The sequence below is a fragment of the Pan troglodytes genome, chromosome 22 (assembly GCF_028858775.2).
Source record: "Pan troglodytes isolate AG18354 chromosome 22, NHGRI_mPanTro3-v2.0_pri, whole genome shotgun sequence".
In the NCBI taxonomy this organism is placed as follows: domain Eukaryota; kingdom Metazoa; phylum Chordata; class Mammalia; order Primates; family Hominidae; genus Pan; species Pan troglodytes.
Window position 1 is genome coordinate 30,527,816 of NC_072420.2, and position 22,834 is coordinate 30,550,649.

The window sequence follows — 22,834 nt, forward strand, 5'->3', positions numbered from 1 at the left end:
TATCACTGTTTTAATTATAGAGCCTTTACAGGATGGTTTCACGCTGGATGGGGCTAGTCCCTTCCTCACTTCTTTTTTTTTTTCAAGGTGTTCTTAGATATTTCTGCATGTTTCTTTAGGAGGCTTCAATCATAGGGGTAAAGTATCAGAATTTCTGTACCTAACTCCCAAATAAATACATGTAAATGTATACATACAGAGAGAGATGAAGCAAATGTGGCAGAATGGTGTCAAGTGATGGCTCACTGAAGGGCATATGGGTGTTTATAGAATTCTTGCAACTTTTCTCATGCTTTAAAAAATTTCAAAATAAAATGTTGGGAGAAAATCAAAGAAAAAAGTTGGAGAGAAGTTAAAGTGGTTACCATTTATGCTTTGGAAGAGGGTGGACAGACATGGGAGTGGGAAAGTGGCTCTTCAGCGTGTACTTTAAAATAATATTTAGGCTGGGCACAGTGGCTCACTCCTGTAATCCCAGCACTTTGGGAGGCCTAGGCAGGTGGATCACCTGAGGTTAGGAGTTCGAGACTAGCCTGGCCAACATAGTGAAACTCCGTCTGTACTAAAAATACAAAATTAGCTGGGCGTGGTAGCATGCACCTGTAGTCCTAGCTACTCTGGAGGCTGAGGTAGGAGAATCGCTTGAACCCGGGAGGCAAATGTTGCAGTGAGCTGAGATGGAGCCACTGCACTCTAGCGTGGGTGATAGAGTGAGACTCCATCTCAGAAAAATATATATATAAAAAAGAAATAATATTTTGTTTTATTTTGAGCAATCTAAATGTATCAGTGATTCAAAGGAAAACATAAATCAAGTGAAAATTAATATAATTACCTCAAAATATGGAAGCTATGAAATGAATTTCAGGCTAATATCAAATTTGGCCAGTGTTAGAATTGGGAAATTTAAACAGTGTCATAAAATCTTGAGGAATGACACACACTGGGACCTTTCACTGGACAGAGGGTGGTAGAAGGGAGAAGATCAAGAAGAATAACTAATGGGTACTAGGCTTACCACCTGGGTGATGAAATAATCTGTACAACAAACCCCCATGACACGAGTTTACCTATGTAATCAACCTGCACTTGTACCCCTGAACTTAAAATAGAAGTTAAAAAAATAGAAATTCGTGCACATAAGTTATAAGTTATAAAAATAAAATTCTTGAGGATGGATGAGCCAAGGGAGTTCTTCTGGGGGTCTGCCTCTTCCTGGTCCAGGGACCTACTGGTTGAGAGGAGCTCGGAGCCAGGTGGCATCTCACTCCCAGAGGAGGCATCCCTGGAAACTTAGAAAACTTTTTCATCTAGAGATGACAATTCTGACTCCTTTTCCCACTTTCATCCTTCTCTTTCCCACTCTCTAGAGATTTCTGTATTTATTAAAGGCCAACCAACTTCCATCAGGTGGAGTCCTGTGTACCATGTGTCCTTGTGGTGGAGTTGACGCGTGCATATGCACATTTGCACACCTCCGACATCACTTCTGTCTTTGTTCCACTTTTCAAAACAGACATTCTGAGGAGAGGGGGCAAGAAGTCCTTCCAGTTGTCAAGCTAGCTGGCACTACTGCTCTCTCTCAGCTAGGTTTTTTTTTTTTTTTTCCTCCCTGGAATTCTATTGTCTTGCTTCTTATTCTTCATCTGATTACAGCTCTCCTTCATTCAGGTCTCAGGATAGACTTCACTTGTTCTGAAAATTTGGTCTATATTTTTCAAGATCTTGTTATCTGTTCTTTCCATGTACTCCTATAGTCCTTGGGATAAGGACAGGATAGGACATTTTGTGGTGTGTTGTAATTACCTAATGATGACTAACATTTACTGAGCACTCACTATATGCTCAGGGCTTAAATGTACTATTTGATTTCCACATCAATCCCATGAGGTAGGAGACATTTTGACCTGTATTTTACAGAAGAGGAAAGTCGGCTTAGAGAAACGTAGTCACTTGTTGTGACGGGCAGTCTTTAGGGTGGCCTCCAATGATCCCCACCTTCTGGCATTCACAGTCTTGTGTAGTCCCCTTCCCTTGAAAGTGGGACTAGTAACTTTCTCCTAGACAACAGAACACAGAGAAAGTGGTTAAATGTCACTTCTGTGATTTGATTATAGAGGACTGTGACATGTATCTTGGTGGCAGAGTCTCTCTAATGCTTTCTGAGCTTGTACCCTTTGATAAAACAAGAGAGTATGTTGGAAAGGCTCATATGGCAAGGGACTGGGGGTGCCCTCTGGCTAACTGCAACCGAGATCCTCAGTCCAACGATCCTCAAGACTTGAATACTGTCAACAACTGCACGAGTAAACTCAGAAGTAGATGCCTCTGCTGTTGAAACTGCAGATGAGACATTACTCTTGTGTATGATTGTAGCTTTGTGAGAGACCTCAAGAAAGAGGGCTCAGTTAAGCTATGCCCAGATTCCTCACTCAGAAACTGTGAGATAATAAATTTGTGTTGTATTAAGCTGCTGCATTTTAGAGAAAAGGCAGATAACTTTGGGTAACTGATAGATAACTTAGCAATAGATTGCTAGCAATAGACAACTAATACACTTGACTTAGATCCCACAGGTAGAAAGAGTACAGGGTTAAAATCCAGGGCCTCTGATACCCTCAATGAATACTTATGTCATGCTGCCTGGTTACTTACCAATTATTATTATTATTTTCATTTCAATCTTGTTCTGACTTTAATTCCTGGCATTTAGTCTGAATCTGGTATTTTGTGCGTCCTTGACAGTTATGAAATGAAAAGTGGGTCCATGAAACACAAAATATTGTATGGTAAATTAGCCAATCAAAGCAACATTTTCAAACTTTGTATTTCTTAGAATTGAGAAAAGAGAGTCCGGGCATGGTGGCTCATGCCTGTAATCCCAGCACTTTGGGAGGCCAAGGCGGGGGGATCACGAGGTCAGGAGATCGAGACCATCCTGGCTAACACAGTGAAACCCCTTCTCTACTAAAAATACAAAAAAATTAGCCAGGTGTGGTGGCGGGCGCCTGTAGTCCCAGCTACTCGGGAGGCTGAGGCAGGAGAATGGCATGAACCTGGGAGGTGGAGCTTGGAGTGAGCCAAGATTGCGCCACTGCACTCCAGCCTGGGTGACAGAGCGGGACTCCGTTTCAAAAAAAAAAAAAAAAAAAAAAAAAAATCGAGAAAAGAGAAGAGCTACACATAGCACAATTATTCTTGGAACTATTTTGCACTTCTGTGTGCTGACTGTTATGTTAGGTTGCATGGTTAATTTTAACATCTCTCTATACTAGAACATGGATTGGGTACCACACTTGGGCCCTGATTTGAAATTAATTACTTTATCAAACATTTGTTAAACACCTTTGAAATTTCTGCCTATGTGCCAAGCCCTTGAAACACAAAGCTGGATAAAACAGTGTAAGGGCAAGAACAAATACAGATAGTGACATCATTGCATGATCTGATAAGTGATTTAATCACAATTTGAACAAAGAACTGTGGGAATAAAATACAGAGGATAACCTTCCTTCAGTGGTCTCCCTGTTTCTTTCTCTCTCATTTTCTCTGTCTACACACATGTGCACACTAACACATGTATTGATATAGTTCCGGCTAATTCAGAAAATCATAAATGTTCACTCAAGAGAGTTAAGATTTTACTCAATGATTGTAATTGTAAAGTGACTATGAGAAAAAGTTCAAGTGAAAGGACTTGGCTGATCTGAAGTAGGGTGTTATCAATTTTAATGAATCATTGAGCAACAGGTTTAGAGAGGACATTAAAAGAGATGACACACAAATATAAACCAGAGAATTGCCAATTGAAGGGAACAACCAGAAAAGCAATTTACAGTGGTGTTCTTTTGATGTTCAAAGTAACTTTTGGTGATTTTTACACACAGAGAAAAAGAAAACATTTTTTCCCTACTTCAAGGTACTGCCATACAAAATAATCAAAAGGAAAAAGTATCACTTTTAGGTAGCCATTTTCTACACCTCAATCAGATTAAAGGTCTATTTTTCATCGGTTTACTTAGAGTGAATTTGCACTGCTGCATGCTGTTGTTAGTCTTTGTTGGATACCATAAGGTGTCTCCCAAGAACTTAGGAATAATGAAAATAAAATTGTTCCCTGAGAGCTAAACTATGAGCCAAACAAATAATAAATAAAAGTAGAGAATCACAGTTACCTTAAATAGACAAAAGAACTCCCAGGACTGCAAGACTTGATTGTAACCCGCCTGAATGTATTAGAGTACTAAGAAAGAATATAGTCTCAACTGATGTCTGCACAGCTATGGGAAGATAAGGGAAAAGAAAGTCTCAGAGCAATATGGGCATGCCATTTATGCATGGTCCTGGCTAGGGAGTAAGAGCATCCTTTTGAGTAGGATGTGTCTAGCTCTTACACATCAGATTAATCTCCCAAATCCTTGTTGTGTTCTCTTTACATGATCAGGAAGGAAATCTCCAATTGTGATCTGGCTTCCTGTAGGGGTTAAGGTAAACAAGGCAGACCCTGAGAAGAGGTGAAGGCAGAAAGTATCAGTTGGTTGAAGAAAGATAGTATCAGTTTGTTGAAGAAAGAATAGAAAGCATGGGCCAGGCGGGGTGGCTCACACCTATAATCCCAGCACTTTGGTAGGCTGAGGCAGGTGAATCACGAGGTCAGGAGATTGAGACCATCCTGGCCAATATGGTGAAACCCCGTCTCTACTAAAAATACAAAAATTAGCTGGGCGTGGTGGCACATGCCTGTAGTTCCAGCTACTCGGGAGGCTGAGGCAGGAGAATCGCTTGAACCTGGGAGGCAGAGCTGGCAGTGAGCAGAGATTGCACCACTGCACTCCAGCCTGGCGACAGAGCATGTCTCCGTCTCAAAGAAAAAAGAATAGAAAGCATGAGTAGTGATTACAGACATAAATTTCAGTAGCCCACTGAAGAAATATTCTGTGATTTAATGTCAGTCTTTTTAAAGTCACAATTTACAGCAAACTTTTTCTCCCTTAGAATTTAAACATGTTTAATCCCCTTTCATCTTAAACAATAAAATAAAAGAGACATGCCACCTCCACTTTTTCCAACACCCCTTTCCTGAGTTCCAGCTAACACTGTGAAAGCAAGGTGTATGTTTCTTAAGTATTCATTTAAGTTCTTGAGTTTATTTACGTATTGTTTCTCCCTGGCATTAATCAGAGTATTGTTTGAATTTTCCAACGGTATTTCAGTTACACTCTGTTGATTCAAAAGAAGGTTGTTTGTCCAAGCTTGTCCAAGTCAGTTTCAAGAGGCTCAGCCACCAAAAGGTTCATCAAAGAGGAAAGCCAAGGTCATCAGTAAAGCCTCTCAAGAGGTAGGATCACAGGGGTGAAGTGGACACCAACGGGTCCTGCCATCCTTGGCATCAGGTAAGTCTCCATTCTGGACCACGTTTGTCTGTCTGAACCATTCCTCTCAGGTTTTAGGGTCTGGAAATTTCCTGAGTAGCTTAAGGGAAGATAAGAGCCAAAGTTTCCAAACTGTAGAAATAACCCAAATGCATGGCTCCTTTTATTTCCACAAATTTGGCCGGAGACATGACAATTTGGGCAACTCTGTGCAATGTTTTACATTTAATGATTTTCATGACCCAAACTTTGCTAGTCAGAATAGTATAAGCATTTGTAATCCGTACTAAAATAATCCATCTGGCATAAAATCCAAATTTCAAAATTGGATGAGATTGTGTGTTCTGGGCCTACCAAGATAGTTATTACACACATGAGAACTCAAAACACTAAAGCAACTGGTAGAAACAATTGCTCTTCTCCTTGCTGTAAACATGAAAGTGAGAAGCAGCAAAGAACGATCAACAAATTAACACCCTTTTCATACTTTTTGTGACAGCTACCTGGAACGGGCAGGAAAGAAAAATGCAGATAAGAAAATTAAAACCACAGACTCCTGGGCAGCGAACAAGAGCCTTCTGATCCTAATTCGATCTGGAGTTAAGAATGAAGGGGGTTTCTGTAGCAGTTTCTTTTGCATAGCAGAGCTCCGACTTTTCCAGCAACAGCGTGTCCCTGGAAGCTACACAAAGTCCTCTTTGATTGCCTGTGATCAAAGCCACGAAGGCTCTCCTGCAACATCTTAGCTTCAGAAAGCCAGGAAAATCAGAATGCTGACAGTATATTAATAATTCCTAAACATATTTTTAAGGTGAGTGGTACTTCTAACAGAGCTTCATTATTACTAAAAATGATTTGTTTCTGACTTTCCTGTTGTTGAAAAAGTTAGCCTTAACTTTCTGATGAGCAAGTTGCATGTTATAGTGGATATTGAACAATATAGTCAGTTGTTTTACTCAGAATTTATGCAGCTGATCACATAGGGACAGGACTGGATGATAGAAAGCTCACTAGACTGGAAGTCAGGAGAATCAGCTTTGTCACCGATCTAACGTAGCATAGTGGATGTGTCTAATAGCCTTGGCCTCAGCATCTCCATCTGTGAAATGGGCTGAAGGGCTTGAGCTCTCTGTAACTTCTTTGGGATGTGGTAGTTAAGAAGGCTCCCATTGGATTCCACATACCCTTGTTTATAGCCACGGCTGAATCTTCACAAGACTGCCAAATCCCAAGCTGCCTCCTCTTCTGTACCATTTCTGCCATATTTGGGTCTTTATCAGCAGGAGAGTGCAGACACTTTAATGTGAATTCATGTGCAGCATTTGACCGAGGATTATTTCTACTTTTTAAAAGGCAGCAAGCAAAAACATGCAACTTGATATATGGGGGTGGGAAGGATCATATTTTAAAGTCAGAAGAACTGCTTATATATTTCAACTATAAAATTTATTATCTGTGTGAATTTCATTAAATTATTTAACTCCTCTGAGTCTCAATTTCTTATCTGTATAATAAAACCTAGTCCGCATATTGCAATGAAGTTAAAAAGACAGTCTGTTTATGAAAAGTGTAAATTTCTATTTAATATCAAAAGTACATAATCTAAATTGTGAAGTCTTTATTATTTTTACTATTTATTTTTATTTATTTATATATTTCATGAATATTAGTAGTAGTTGTTATAGAAGAGTATTAGTAGTATTAGTTGTAGGGATAAGAACCAACAAACTATTTTTTTAATGATGGCATTTCGTATACAATGAGGAATCAGGGTAGAAGAATTAATTGGGGAGAGGGAAGCATCTTTTTGCGGCAATTAAAATATGTACAATCATACCTAAACTAGTCACCCTATTTTTAGTTCCTTCTCTCCCTTCCTTCTCTCCCTCCCTTCCTTCTCTTCCTCCCTCCCTCCCTTCCTCATTCCTTTATTCCTTCCTTCCTTGCTGTCTTGCTTTCTTTCTGAATATGTACCTACTCTACATTTGCCAACTCCAACTCTGGATGCATTCTAAAGGAAAGACAAGCCAACCACAGGGTAGAAACATCACCCTGAGCCAGAGCTCTGGGTCAACAGTGACGACAGGAGGCATCTGGTAGGGAGAAAAGATGTAGCAATTTTACCTGGAACTACAAAGATTTGAGACTCAGAATCATGCTGACATTTGGGGACCTAGCAGGGGTGTATAGACAAAATGTGGCACCACATTTGTCTTGAACTACTGATTGCTGAGGCAGATTTTCTTGTAAAGGTAGGACGCCAAGCAGTATGGTCCAATCTCTCCTTGATTTTCTGATGAGGGTCAATAGAGGAGAGAAGGAGAGAGAAGAATGAGAGAAGCAAAATTTGGAGACTGTTGAAGAGTCAGGCTCTCTTATAGATTCTCAGAAGAAAAAAGAAGACATGTGATACTGATATATCAAATAAGAGAGGTTTGATATATTATTAGATATCAAATTGATGTATCTAATAAGATAGGTTTGCTATTTTCACTCTCGTCCGTGTGAAGAGACCACCAAACAGGCTTTGTGTGAGCAATAAAGCTTTTTAATCACCTGGGTGCAGGCAGACTGAGTCCGAAAAGAGAGTCGGCGAAGGGAGATAGGGGTGGGGCCGTTTTATAAGATTTGGGTGGATAGTGGAAAATTACAGTCAAAGGGGGTTGTTCGCTGGCAGGCAGGGACAGGGGTCACAAGGTGCTCAGTGGGGGACCTTTTGAGCCAGGATGAGCCAGGAGAAGGAATTTCACAAGGTAATGTCATCAGCTAAGGCATGGACCAGCCATTTTCACTTCTTTTGTGATTCTTCAGTTACTTCAGGCCATCTGGATGTATACGTGCAGGTCACAGGGGATATGATGGCTTAGCTTGGGCTCAGAGGCCTGACAGATACAACATTTGATTATATTTGATATATCTTATTTGATATACCTAATAAGATATATCAAATAAGATAGATAGGTTTTAAATAAGATTAGTTGGCAAGAAAGCTGCCTCACACCACCCCTACTGCAGCCTTTTGCACATTTCTGTCCTTAGCTTACCTCCCTTTCATCTGCTAATAATGGTGGCACTGGACCTTTTTTCCAGATCACCTTCCTTTAGCTGCCTCTTGGTCCACTTTTCCCCTTCGAGGTTGCTCTTGCTGCTAAAGGTTTACCATGATTTTATTTCTGTGGATGGGAATGGGGAGTGAGCGTATGTTATTATGGAGCCATCTCTTAATGATGTAGTCCTGGGCCCAGGGAGAACTTGCAATTGCATGCTCCATAAGTCCTTCTTTATTTCTTCCATGCACACAGCAGCTCTGCTAATGCCTCTCAGCCTGACACACCCAGTCAATCTGTTACACTCAAGATGGTTTTTACTACAATGGGAGGGAATCTGCATATGTCCTGGTGGGTACTGGTGCATCTGATTTTTACATAGGTTGCAAGTAATCTGACCAGTTTGTTAATGACCTTCTAATGTACATTTGCATTATGGTTGTTCCCATTATTTGCCATTACAATTCCACTTACGGGGGTTTTCTTTCGAGACGCTAGCTGTCTTTCCTACCTGCCTGTAACACATTCACAAAGTTAATGAGGACATGTGCGCATGGCAGTGGGTGTCACCATTTTAATTGCTTCCAAATATGGTTAGCATATGTTGTCTCCGTATAGGAAATCTGAATTAAAATGCTAAGCCTTTTTAGTACTGGCAAGAGATAATAGTCTCTAGAGCTAGGGCTCTTCTGAGAAATTCATGATGTCTCCAAAGTTTCCCTCTGGTTCAAGAAGATGCTGGTTTTTCTGAAACAGCTCTTATATACTTTTGATCTCCTTGGACTTTTAACGTTTCTGTAGATAGTGATTTGGTAACTTCCATGAGATAAGGTCAGAGCTAGAATGGGCTGGGACTTGCTTTCATTAGTATGTGTCTAAGCACTTGGTCCAGGAATGATATCCTTAACAGTAGCTTTCCTGTTCAGTCACTTCCCCCTAATTTAACTATAAGAACAAGGAACTTAATTTTGTTGAGGTCTTACAAAAAATTGTATTCTTTGATTATCTGCTGTGAGCATGAAGGATGTGTGAAAATACTCAAAAGAGAATGTCTGCTTCTTCTTTGCAAGAAGCTTACTATTTCTTGGATGAGACTAAATGGCCAGAAAAAGGAGCTTAACAATATTGTACAAAGTAAATTCAGAGAAAAAATATGGCCAGGCACAGTGGCTCACACCTGTAGTATCAACACTTTGAGAGGCCGAGGTGGGAGGATCACTGGAGGCCAGGAGTTTGAGACCAGCCTGAGTAACATAGTGAGACTCATATCTCTACACAAAAAAATTTAAAAAATAAAAAATTAGTGAGTGTGGTGGCATGTGCCTGTAGTGCCAACTTCTTGGGAGGCCGAGGCAGGAAGATTCCTTGAGCCCAGGAGTTCAAGGCTACAGTGAACTAGGATCGTGCCACTGCACTCCAACTTTGGATGACAGAGTGAGGCCCTGCCTCCAAAAAAATAAAAAGTATATGTAAGTAATGCATCTGTTATTGAACGGTACCAGGAAAGGAGATTTCTTAAATGATTGGAGAAGGTGGGAGTGGAGGACTCTGCTTAGAAATGCTGGACAAGTTCAGATTTGATATGACAGGCTGCTCTAGTTCCTATTTGGAGAACCTGAAAAATAATATGCACAGCACCCTATGCTCTTGTCAGATGATATCATGCCAGAGGCAAGAGCTCTTTTTCTGGTGAGTGCATGCGTGTGTGTGTGTTTTGAGTTTGCAAGCTGTCTTACTTCATCCATGTTTCGTGGGAAAGAATATTGGCCCACTGTGTAATAACAATTATTAATAGTTAATAACAATTTTATAAAATAAATTATCTAGTGCAATGAAACAAAGGATAGTCTCTTCTTCATGTATAATAAAATATAATTTGATTGAGAAACAAACCCTTCATCTGCATTGTACAAATAGGTGAGAGGTAATTAATGGGAAGATTTTCTTTTTCTCTCTAGGAAAATGAATCACATACTTGGCTTCCTTGGCTGCCTGTCAAGAAAACATCTTAACTCTCCACATGCTGAAATATCTTAGAGGCAAATTGGATGCTCAAGACAGAAGCCTGTGACAGAATCAATGTTGGACTCTCCGCAGATGGGGCCAGTGTAGCAAAGCCCTCTGGCATAGATGGGCTTCATATTACTGTTAGCTACCATAAAATTGTCCCTGTGAAACCACAGAAAATTTTACCAACTCCCTTTAGGGCAAGAAAGAGAAATGGGAACAAGAAACAGAAAACAAATCACTCACTCTGTTCTAGAGTATAAAAGCAGATACTGGCAGGCTATTTTTAAAAGTTACCTTTAAAATCATCCCTTTGCTTTATTAAAGAAAGCAGTCTTTGATTTCATGTACAGGTGTATGAAATATTTTTAGGTAAACAGTATGAAGATCTAAGGGAAAAGTCTGTGTGCCTCAGAAGAGGTAATGGTATGTGCAATTGGATTATTGGATGTTCTGTGCCCTTGTATAATATATATATAATATATAGTTATGTAGATCATATGTACGTTGAGCAAAACTACCTGGATCTGAACATACGGAAATCTCTATGAACCAGTAAGAGGTATTGGGATCCTTTTTCTTAAGGAGAAAAATCCTTCAAAGTTAGGTACCCTTTACTAGGCAGGCAGACTCATTACCAAAACTGCAGTATGCGGACCAGTCTTGGGTGTTTGAAACTTGGCTTTGATACGGTGACAACTCTGTGTGTAAATTACTCTGCATAGTAAAATAATCTAACCTCTCCTGCATAGTAAAATACCAATCAGCAATGAAGACAGATTACAGCTGGAACAAATGCAGTTAGTGAACTTGGATTTTTCCATACTAATGAAGTTAAACAGAAAAATAAATAAATATAACAATAGGAAAGTCCAAAATAACTCATGTGTGGGTGGCTTTATGTACTTGGAGATCGATGCTTACACATATGCGTCATGCCTACAAAGACTGAGGTCCCAAGCAGGAGATCAAGAATATGGAAGGAAAAACTAAACTTCCTATAGAAAATGCATGTAAAACAGGTTTTAGAGCCAAATAATCACGTGTTCAAATCCTGGTTCCTACTATTTAGTTGAGTTACACAGTATTTCAGATCATGAAAACATAATTTCCTCACTTACGAAATGGGGAGTAATCCTCGCCCTGGGATTTCTGTGAGGAATAAATACAAAAGCACACATCTGACACAGAGGAGTGTGATTGTCATTTCAATGTGTCAACTTGACCAGGCGACAGTACCCAGTCATTCAATTAAGCACTAACCTGGGTGTTGCTGGCAAGGTATTTTGTAGACCTTGTTAGCATCTGCAATCTGTTCACTTTCAGTAAAGCAGATTATTTTCCATAATCTGGGTGGGCCTGATTCAACCAGTTGAAAGGATGTAAAGGTAGAACTGAGGTTTACCTGGGGGACAGGAAATTCTCCCTGTGGACTGCAGCATCAGCTTCAGCCTGGGAGTCTCCATTCTCTCTTTTTTAATGGCCTGCCCTATCGATTTCAGACTTATCTAGCCTCCACAGTCATGTAGGCCAATTCTTTGTACTCTATCTATATATCTAAATCTATCTATCTAGCTACCTAGCTAGCTATTATCTATCTATCTTGGTTATATGTTTCTTTCATGGAATGCTGACTAATACAAGTAAGAATCTTAAAATGTTATTTTCTGTATAATCCAAATTTGAGGGTTCATATTTGAATACACAAATTCTATATTTCTATCAGATTGTAGTGGTGGATAAAAACAAATATTTGTCTTCTGTCACCTCCTTTAAACTAGAGGAGAAAGAAAGTGTGCCTGGAAGTTCTCAAGTCTTTTCCTGTTAGTATATTAATATGGATTCATTGATTTGAAGCATGATCATCCCACACTTAGAAAGCCTAGCCTTGAGGAAATCAGGCATAAGGCAGATTAATTGCCCTGGCTGAAAAGGGAAAGGGAGAACTTAGGGATAAGAACATCAGCATCAACATCAACATGGAACACCATTTATCATGTGCCAGGCACTGTTCTTAATAGTTAACTAACAGGCATTCACTTATTTCATCTTCATGGTAACCCTAACAGGTGAATACCACTATCATTCTCACATTCCAGGTGGGGGATCTGAGGCATGAGGTTTAAATTGCTTGTCCTGGAATGTGGTAAAGTCATAGCGGCCACCGCAAAACATGGCTCCAGAGAGTCAATAGAGTGGAAGCTCCTTTGGGTGCCTCTTTACATGGAGAGATGGGAGGCAGGTGGAAGAGTGCAATCCCGTAGAGCATGGAGCATCCACAGGAGCCCTCTGATATGGAATGAGAACTGGAGGAGAGAAATCAAAAAATAGGAAGAGCTAAGGGCAAGGAATCTGAAAACAGGACTATTAGATAAAATGTCAGTGTAGGGACAACGTCTTGGTCTTCTGGTCTCCAGAATTTAACTCAGTGCCTGGAAAGTAGAATATATCCCAAAAACCTGTCATGAATTGAGTAAAAAGGTTCGGATAACATTTTACCAGGAGCTGGCTTAGGTATTAGGGTTAGAAGAAAAATGCAAAGCGTATTTTTACTGTCTGTGATTGAGGCCATGGTTATTAAGGTTGTCTGGCTTATAAAAACCTCTTAAAGAATGCAAAAAACATTTTTGAGTTATTTAAGTGGATGCCTCAAAGAACATTGAGGGAAATTTTTATTACGAGGATGTGATATTTAAAATAAACGGGCCGTGCGCAGTGGCTCACGCCTGTAATCCCAGCACTTTGGGAGGCCGAGGCGGGCGGATCACGGGGTCAGGAGATCGAGTTCAACCTGGCTAACACGGTGAAACCCCGTCTCTACTAAAAATACAAAAAATTTGTGTGGTGTAGTGGCGGGCGCCTGCAGTCCCAGCTACTCGGGAGGCTGAGGCAGGAGAATGGCGTGAACCGGGGAGGCGGAGCTTGCAGTGAGCCGAGATGGTGCCACTGCACTCCAGCCTGGGCAACAGAGCAAGACTCCATCTCAAAAAAGAAAAAATAATGACAATAATAATGCTGCGCCCAGCACGGTCAGCTAATGACACATGGTAATTGCTGCGTGTGTGAGTAGCAAAATCACATGGAAGAAGAGCTGGCCTTGGGGACAATGCCACGTTACAGTGAGGAGCTCCAGAAAAACCCAGTAGAAATTTCTCAGGTTCACGCCTGGGTGCCCATCCTCTCCCTGACCCCACAAAAGAATAAAGATCTTACAAATATCCAATGAATACCAGGATGGAAATAACTTGTTTCCTGGCATTCAAGACAGAGGAAATCCTTACTATTAAAAACAAAAAACAAACAAACAAAAAAAACCAAAAAAAAAAAAACTAGAAATGATTAGCAAAGACATGAAACACAACAGTTTAAAAAAATAAAAAAAAATAAACGAGAAAATTCTATCATATTTGTTCGTTTTAGTTTGCCACTTGAAATACAAACCAGTGGCCGGGCGCGGTGGCTCACGCCTGTAATCCCAGCACTTTGGGAGGCCGAGGTGGGCGGATCGTCTGAGGTCAGGAATTGCAGACCAGCCTGGCCAACATGGTGAAACCCCATCTCTACTAAAAACATACAAAAAATTAGCTAGGTGTGGTGGCAGGTGCCTGTAATCCCAGCTACTCGGGAGGCTGAGGCAGGAGACTTGCTTGAACCTGGGAGGCAGAGGTTGCAGTGAGCCGAGATCGCACCATTGCACTCCAGCCTGGGCAACAAGATTGAGACTCCATCTCAATATAAAAAATAAAAATAGATTAAAAAATTAAAAAAAAAAAAGAAATGCGAACCAGTGACTGAAATGTATATTTCCCAACCAGGGACTGTTCCAATATCACATTTAAAAGGGGTTGGTGGCCTCATTTCAATTCCCATCACATACATTGTTCTAATTGGTAAATCCCTGCAGACAAAGCAGGAGCTCCAAAATCAGGGTAGAAGGTTTCCTTCAACTTCTCAGATTAACTATTTTGGTAAACAGCATACATATTTCTCACATAGTGCTAATATTATAATGGCCAACCTCCAGATTTAAGTGCATCAATTAAGTAAACTACACTACTTCTGTGAATAAAAGATGTTTGTTTTACTAAATCTGCCAATTTAATTAACTAGCACAGTTTCCTATATATAGAAAATTTGAAACACAAACAGTGACTTCTTCTATGACTAAATTTTTTCCTAATAAATACCTGCTTAAAAGATTGTTGGCATGAGGATAGCATTATTTTTTTAAGTTCTTTCTCAAAGAAGCCAGTCAATCAAGAGCTTATCGAGTGTGTACCAGATAATCATTTTTTTCCCCAGAGGACTTCACTTTAAGCAGGGTTTTTCAACTTCTGCATTAATGGTATTTTGGGTTGAAAAATTTTATGCTGTGGAAGACAGTCCTATGTTTTTGAATTTTTAGCAACATTCCTGGCCTCGACCCATTAATGCCAATACTACCCCTTCCTCAGTTGTAATCTTAAGTGTGTCCAGACATTTCCATATCCCTAATTGGCAAAATTACTCCCAGTTGAGGGATGCTGCTTTATATTCTTGAAATAGATTGCATTAGACAGCGTAGGCTATCTATGACAAGTATTTCTCAGATCTTAGCTTGAGATAATAGAAATTTATCTTTTGCTCTAATCAGAGAACAGTGAAGGTCATGAAGGTGGGAAGGGGTAGCATGTTCCATGTTAGAGATCTTCCACCTTTCAGCTACTGGAGCCACATTCCATTGGCCAGAATTTAGTCATCCATGCCCACCTAAATGCAAGGAAAGCTGTGAAATATAGTCTCATTGCATGCCAAAGAGGAAAAGAAACTAAGATTTGGGAAATAACATCAAGTCTCTGCCACAGGGTGTGTTAGTCTGTTCTCGCGCTGTTAATAAAGACGTACTCGAGACTGGGTAATTTATAAAGAAAAGAGGTTTAATGGACTCACAGTTCCACATGGATGGGGAGCCCTCACAACCATGGCAGAAGGTGAATGAGGAGCAAAGTCACGTCTTCCATGGTGGTGGGTAAGAGAGCTTGTATAGAGGAACTCCCCTTTATAAAACCATCAGATCTTATGAGACTTACTATCATGAGAACAGCACGGGAAAGACCTGCCCCCAAAATTCAATTACCTCCATTGGGTCCCTCCCCCAACATATGGGAATTATGGGAGTTGCAATTCAAGATGAGATTTGGGTGGGCACACAGCCAAACCATATCACAGGGATTATAACAAAATAAGGTCAAGTCATGACAAACAGATTATTTTGACGTTGTTGGAAGGGATTGCCACAAAACATCATTAGACTAATTTACTTCCAGTCAAAGAAGCCTGTATTTGCTTACATAGTCCTAGAACACTGAGCAAAATTATGAAAGGACAATCTCAAAGCCTCTTTTTAGGTCATTAGTGTGCGTTTAGTGAGATAATGGACCCTCTTCTAGTCCAACATTCTCTTCAGGTTCTTCAGGCCTGTCTCAGAGCTATCAAGGATGCAGCAAAAGGGATGCCTTTGATCTGCTGTCTCTGGATGCACAAGGAGCTCAGAGAAACAACCAGGACACAGAACAAAACAAAGCATGGAGCTCTAATTTAGGGGTTTCAGCTAAGCGAGTCACTCAGCACCAGCACTGCACAGGAGGTAGGTAAGTCCCGATTAAGTTTCTGGCTTCAGAAGCTCCCCTCTGTGAGACCTTCAGAAATCTTCTTAATTGGAAAACAGCTTCAGTTCCCTTCTTTTCTTTTCTTTTTCTTTTTTTTTTTTTTGAGATTGAGTCTCACTCTGTCCCCCAGACCAGAGTGCAGTGACACAATCTCGGCTCACTGTAAGCTCCACCTCCCAGGTTCACGCCATTCTCCTGCCTCAGCCTCCCTAGTAGCTGGGACTACAGGTGCCCGCCGCCACGCCTGGCTAATTTTTTGTATTTTTAGTAGAGACGGGGTTTCACCATGTTAGCCAGGATGGTCTCAAGTCTCCTGATCTCGTGATTCGCCCACCTCGGCCTCCTAAAGTGCTGGGATTACAGGCGTGAGACACCACGCCCTGCCCAGTTCCCTTATTTTCTAATGCTATGTTTTCAAGGTTGTTGTTAAGGTCAGTTAAACTAATTTATATGAAACACCTGGTGAATATAGTGCCTGGCACAGCAGTATTTATTTACATCCTTCTTAAGTCTTTGGAATCATAGATTATACTATCAGCAGATAAACTTGACAGATGCATAGACATGATCAGAAAGAGAATGGAAGGAAGATGTGGAGAGGGAGAACAGAAGTCAGAAACCAGAACAAAGGAAGACAATGTAGACACTGTAACATTAGTAGAGAGTTATAGAATATTGGGTTTAATTTTAGGTAGAATGCATTTCGTTAGCTCTATCTGGTTTATCTTTGATTTGTCCATTATACAAAGCTGATCTCTCTTCCCTCTGCTGTCTACTCCTCCCCGGAAGGTAGGCAGTGATAGATGCTAAGATTGGTTTGTCCTAGGCTATCTCAATAAGGACATTTTCTCTACAGAATTTTCTAATTTCAATGAGCCCCAAACCATAATTTTGAGCAGCTGTACAAACCTTTCTGTAATGATAGTAATAAAGATTGCTACCATTTATTGGTTGTCCATAATAATCTTTATTCTGTTTCTGTTCCAGTTCTTACAGCTTCCTTTATGAGAAAGATTTGTTCTTCTGTTTATAGGTGAGAAATCTGAGACCTAAGAAATTAAGTGATTGGCCTGTGGGAGATTTGAATCCGGTTTTTCTGACTCCAAAGCCTGACCTGTTTCTTCCTAACATGTTGACTGCCTATTCTAAGCATATACAGTGTAGCAAATGTCTGACACTGTTCTAGAGCCTCATCCTCTTTTCACCTCCAACATGCTCTTGTTTGTGGCCTGGTCGTCAGAGTATATGCGCTGGGCTGGGAAACCCTCATTGGTGGAGACAAAGTAGCAAGAGAGTAAAGGTGGCAATTTCCAAGGGGACCTCATTGCACATCAGACACAAAGTGTGACTCAGGCATGTGCCCCAACATATAAGCCAAGAGAGTGCCAGGCCTTTAAATAAGGAACACTGGATATTTTCTGCAACTTAAATACAAGTAAGCTTGGGGGGTAGGGAGGGACATTGTTGTACTGGAATCTAACAGTGTTTTCAAACGTTCCCATTTCACCATTAATGGTGGCACATAATCAAATTAGCCTTTAAGAGCAATCATCACTCCATGGGTGGCACCGTGGTATGCGAAGATGCCTCGGAGATTTTAATTCTCTCTAACAGCTTTCCACAATAAAACAGTACCGAATTTGAAAGTCATTGAGAGTAATTCTAGTAGGTCTTGTTTATACACGATCTTGCAGAGGCGTCTCAAGAGCTAGTGGCTTAGATTGAGTCACTTTATACAGTTAAAGCTGTAGATATAAGCACAGACAGAAAACTGTACCTCTGTAGATCTGTAGTTGTCTGTCAGTGATTCACAGCTCATACAACGCCAAGATTCAAATTTCTCTTAGAAGGGCTTTTAGTAATTCAGATGGAAAAGACTTTCCAGACAGATTCCAAGGGATTATGTTTGGGGACTGCAAAGGAGGAATTTCCAAAATTTTGTGGACTTACTTTTTTAGTTTTACAACAACATTTACCTTTCCTGTGTGATACTTGCTGATCACAAGGGCAATACCCTGTCCTCGGTAATCTATTGTGGGCTTGCTGTTGATGATAATAAGTTTCACCATGAAGCCTGTGACTAGCCCAAGTTGTCAGAAACTCCTCATTTCCCCGATAAGCACTTTGCCAGGCTGGCAAATGCCCCTAGGAGCCACAGTGCCCCTGTTGCCTGCACACTTTGGACCCTTTTCATTAGCTTCTGACTCTTTCCACTTGCACTTAGCGCACGCTCTGATGTGGACTTCCAGCTCAGAACCCAGGTTCTCGAACTCATGAACGCATTCAGCATCCCTTGCTATCACAACCAGCTTGACAGAAAGACCACAGGCCAAGTGCAGCAGAGTTCCGGAAAGTGAATGCAGCAAAATACCCTTGCTCTCTTTGAGGTACTGAAAACAGGCCTGCCATTTAGCTTAAGTAGAAATCTAATTAATATGTTGAAGAAAAGATCGAATATTACTGTATAACTTTCAACAAGAAAACCAATTCTGAAATGAAAAAAAAAGCAAATCATGCTATATATTAAGATAAATATTTTTTAGAAAAAGTTCTTATATTTCACAAGGATTCACTGTGTGTGAAATTCATTTAAGTCTTTTAAATCAGATTCTATTTATGCCTTTACAATTACAGTTAGAATTTTAAAAATGTTTCTTTCTTTCTTCTCTTCTTTTCTTTCCTTCTTTCTCTTTCTTTCTTTCTTCTTTCTTTCTCTCTTTCTTTCCTTCCTTCCTTCTTTCTCTTTCTTTCGTTCTTTTTTTTTTTTTTTCCCCACAGTTTAGCTCTTGTTGCCCAGGCTGGAGTGAAATGGCGTGATCTCAGCTCACTGCAACCTCCACCTCCCAGGTTCAAGCAATTCTCTGCCTCAGCCTCCTGAGTAGCTGGGATTACAGGTGCCCACTACCATGCCTGGCTAATTTTTTGTATTTTTAGTAGAGACAGGGTTTCACCCTGTTGGCCAGGCTGGTCTTGAACTCCCTACCTCAGGTGATCCACCTGCCTTGGCCTCCCAAGTGCTGGGATTACAGGCATGAGCCACTGCACCTGGCAAGAAACGTTTCTATCGCACAAAATAAAGTAAAGCTGTGCAGTACAGTATTTTTTCCACATGGCAATTTTTGAAACTTGGAGATTTTCAATGTTCACAGTTTCCTTCATGCAATGCTCTATCCTAGTTCAGGGGACAGAATTTCTCTAGTTAACAGATATTCTGTCTTTGGAAATGACTGATCTAAATGTCAGTCTGCATGTCTTTCCAGGAGGGCATCATCATCGTAAGGTGCCATTATGAATAACATTCTGAGATCACCTGAAACAGTAACTTAAAAATAAGACATGCTAAGTTTTAAAATCATAGCATTTTCTCTCATTTTTAAAATGATTAATTTATCATAAAGGAAACACTAGGTTCACTGTCTCATTCTGCAAATTGTGAGGAATTACATTTGAAGGTAAGCAGGCCACTTACAACTTATTCATCCTAGTCTTCAATTATTATAGCTATTTAAGTGATAATTGCTATTCTAATTTCACTAGAATTCCAACTATAATAGGAAAAGAGGTAAATAACTTTTCAGGGGCTCATGCTTGCATTTCTTTGATTACACAAGAGAAAAGAAGACAATATGTGAGTTTCTCTTCACTCACTTTTGGCAACTTCTGTCTGTGCATTAAGAATTCTAGAGCTGTAGCACCAGGAGGACAGGACCACCCTGTATTCAAATTGGGAGCCTCTACAAAGTCACCTTTAGACTGCAGAGTCATGCTTTTCTCATCAAACCAGCCAGCCTTAATTTTCTTTCGGTGTCATTTGTTTACATTTCAAAATGAATAAATTCCTGTCAACGTGTTCAATGTAGTACTTGAAATGAAATACTGGATATGTCACACAGACAGCTGAGATTATCTTCTGAAGTCCTAAGATTCTGATTAATGAGAAAACGATGTAAAGACAGATTCTTCTCCCATTCCTCCAGGTTTCTAGCTTGAAATTTGCCTTCTGAAAGTAAGCCAGCTTTTCTCCTCCAAAGTAGTGCCAGGTTTCTGTCTGCTAAGGGGACTGATATGGTTTGACTCTGTGTCCCCACCTAAATCTCATCTTGAATTTTAATCTCCATGTGTTGAGGGAGGGATCTGGTGGGAAGTGACTGGATCATGGGGGTGGTTCCCCCATGCTGTTCTCATGATAATGCAGGAGTTTTCACAAGATCTGATGGTTTTATAAGTGTTTGGTAGTTCCTCCAGCTTTCATTCTCCTTCCTGCTCCCCTGTGAAGAAGATGCCTGCTTCCCCTTTGCCTTCTACCATGATTGTAAGTTTCCTGAGGCTTCCCCAGCCATATGAAACTGTGAGTTCATTAAACCTCTTTTCTTCATAAATTACCCCATCTCAGGCATTCTTTACATGAAAATGGACTAATACAGGGACTAAGCGTCACAAGAAGGCATAAAGCCTTCAGAGTATTGCAGCTCTGTCCAATGGTGGTCAAATTATTTGAGGAGTGGGTGGGCTGGGGTTAGTATTAGAGTTTACGTCATGGTCCTGTCTTTTGACTTTTGTCCTTCCCTTTCTCCTGTCCTTAGGGTATCAGAGCCAGGAGGGTGGCTGACTCTGATGATAGAACAAGAGCCAGATATGCTCCTGCTGCTCCAGTAGAGTGGTCTTCAGGTGATCGAGATTCCGAGCTCCCAAACCAAGGCAAGAATAAGGAAACTGGAACAGGAGGGCATGGTGGGCTCCAGCCTCCCGTGACAGTGAAACATTGCCTTAGAATGACTGTTGTTAATACAATTGAGGAAATAGAACACGTAATCTTGTGATTAAGTTATACACAATTTGATTTAAATTTAGTTCCTGGCAGTTGCTAGGTTTCACTCTGGCATACTCTCTCAGTGTGGAAGCTGCTGATTCAGAAAGAGATGTTCCAAAGCTCATGTATTTCCTGGACACATCCAAGTACTGAATAAAATGCTGGTTAAATAAATGAGTTAATTTTCCAAGAAAGACACCAATTACTTTTAGATTCTTTTGCTTTCTTAAGCAGATGTGTACACATTCGGAAACATAATTGGAGGGAGGATAGAATGGGGGAAAATATGGAACTGCTGGGAGCTCAGTCAGAGACTGAAGATGATGCAGAAACTTATTGAGAGGACCACATTGGGTGTCTGGAAACTGGAAGAACAAGACACTTGGACTCCTATTTTTTCACAAGTTGGTAGGATGGGGACAGAAGCATGGGTGGTGAAAACATTATCTAGGATTAAATACTACTTTCAGTTTACTAGTGCCACAGAAAACACTTTATTTTTCCACAGATGTTCAGAAACCTTTATTTATTTCCTCCCTTAGCAGTGTGGATTTTGTAGGACAGAACCATACTAATTTCATACAGATGCTGGGACTGTCTCTAGGCAGAGTTAATTAGTGTTAGTTAACAGCATTAGTGTACCCACATCCATAAAAAAGTAATTTCCCTATTGCAAAGTCATCTAAAATTTTGTGTCAGCTCAGACTCTCCTATTTCCCCTGAATGTCATTCAAAGGAAACACCACTAACAAAAAGCTAATTAACCTCCACAGAAATAATCTTTAAATCCAAAGTTTGATGTCCAAATTCCCCTAGGCAAGGTCAGTAGTGAAGCCACACAATCAATGCTGATGGCTATATCTTCATAAACAAATAAACACATCATAAGATCATAAGATAACTGATTTCTAGATACCTACACAGTAGCAGAAATCAGAAAGGTACCTGCTCCTCACAAAAGCATCAGAATTAAAAGCATTGTGAACTTCCTTTTGATAGTTTGGATGCAAAAATTAAATATATTATAAACGTGAATAAACTTCACCTTATCTTTAACAAGCTAGATACTGGAACTTAGAGATATTAAAATAGTGAATTCAGAAAACTTAGGGCTTTCAGTCTTCAATTCCCAGACTATTTATAAAATGCATTCCAAGCCCTTTTACACGTTTTACACATTATTATTGACTTGAAAATATAAATCGAATAGGTTGAAATAAAACATGATTTTCAAATGGAGAAAAAATAGTGAAATATATTTCCTTTAAAAGATCATGACCTCTTTGCATTTCTGTCTCCCTTCTTATAGCTCCGGCCTCTGGCAGAGCCACATGCTCTTAGAAGAACAGAGGAATAGTCTAATATAGTGCCAAGAAGTCAAAGACCTTTATTTCTTTCTAAGTTACTTGAGCACTGTGCACACACCACACTTGAGTGTGCAGCATTTTTTCCCTCCTACTTTTATTTTATAAGAAAATCTAATATGTCTCTTTTTTTTGCTTGCTTTTATGAGTAGAGATTATGCTTTCAAGTAATGAGAAAGGCTCATTTCTTCACTTCGCAATTTCCTTCTAATCTTTTTTATTTTTATTTTTCCACCTTGAGAGGTCTCCTTGCTACCTTATACCCTAATGGATTCCTCCGTGCTCCACAGACATGGCTACAGATTTATTTAAGTTATTGCATTCCTTCTGTCTTCTGTCATTCAACTGCAAACTCTGTAAAATTCTTTTCTTTCTAGCCCTAAATTGGCTATATAAGATGGCTTTTCCCAATAGTTACTGAGAGGGCCTTTAGGGAAAGAATGCTCTTCGGCTGACCCTGAACCACCATATGCCAGGGGACAGTTAATCCTGCTTCGAATGGGGACTAAGAGGGAGGAAGTAGAGCAGAATAAGAATCCCTCCCTCTGACAAATACAGCAAACTGGGTTATATTGTCCACCTGCAT

The 22,834-nt window shown here is 40.2% G+C and overlaps 2 protein-coding genes across 9 annotated transcripts in view; one reads left to right on the forward strand and one right to left on the reverse strand.

Moving 5' to 3' along the window:
• BACH1 (BTB domain and CNC homolog 1) overlaps window positions 1–11,307 on the forward strand; it is a 451,645-nt gene extending 440,338 nt beyond the window's left edge. For both annotated transcript variants that reach the window (XR_010154581.1, XR_010154586.1), the window contains 3 exons: window positions 5,214–5,393; window positions 5,872–6,183; window positions 10,378–11,307. The gene's annotated coding sequence lies outside the window, so the exon portion shown is untranslated. The remainder of the gene's footprint in view (window positions 1–5,213; window positions 5,394–5,871; window positions 6,184–10,377) is intronic.
• GRIK1 (glutamate ionotropic receptor kainate type subunit 1) overlaps window positions 1–22,834 on the reverse strand; it is a 377,043-nt gene that overhangs the window by 202,187 nt on the left and 152,022 nt on the right.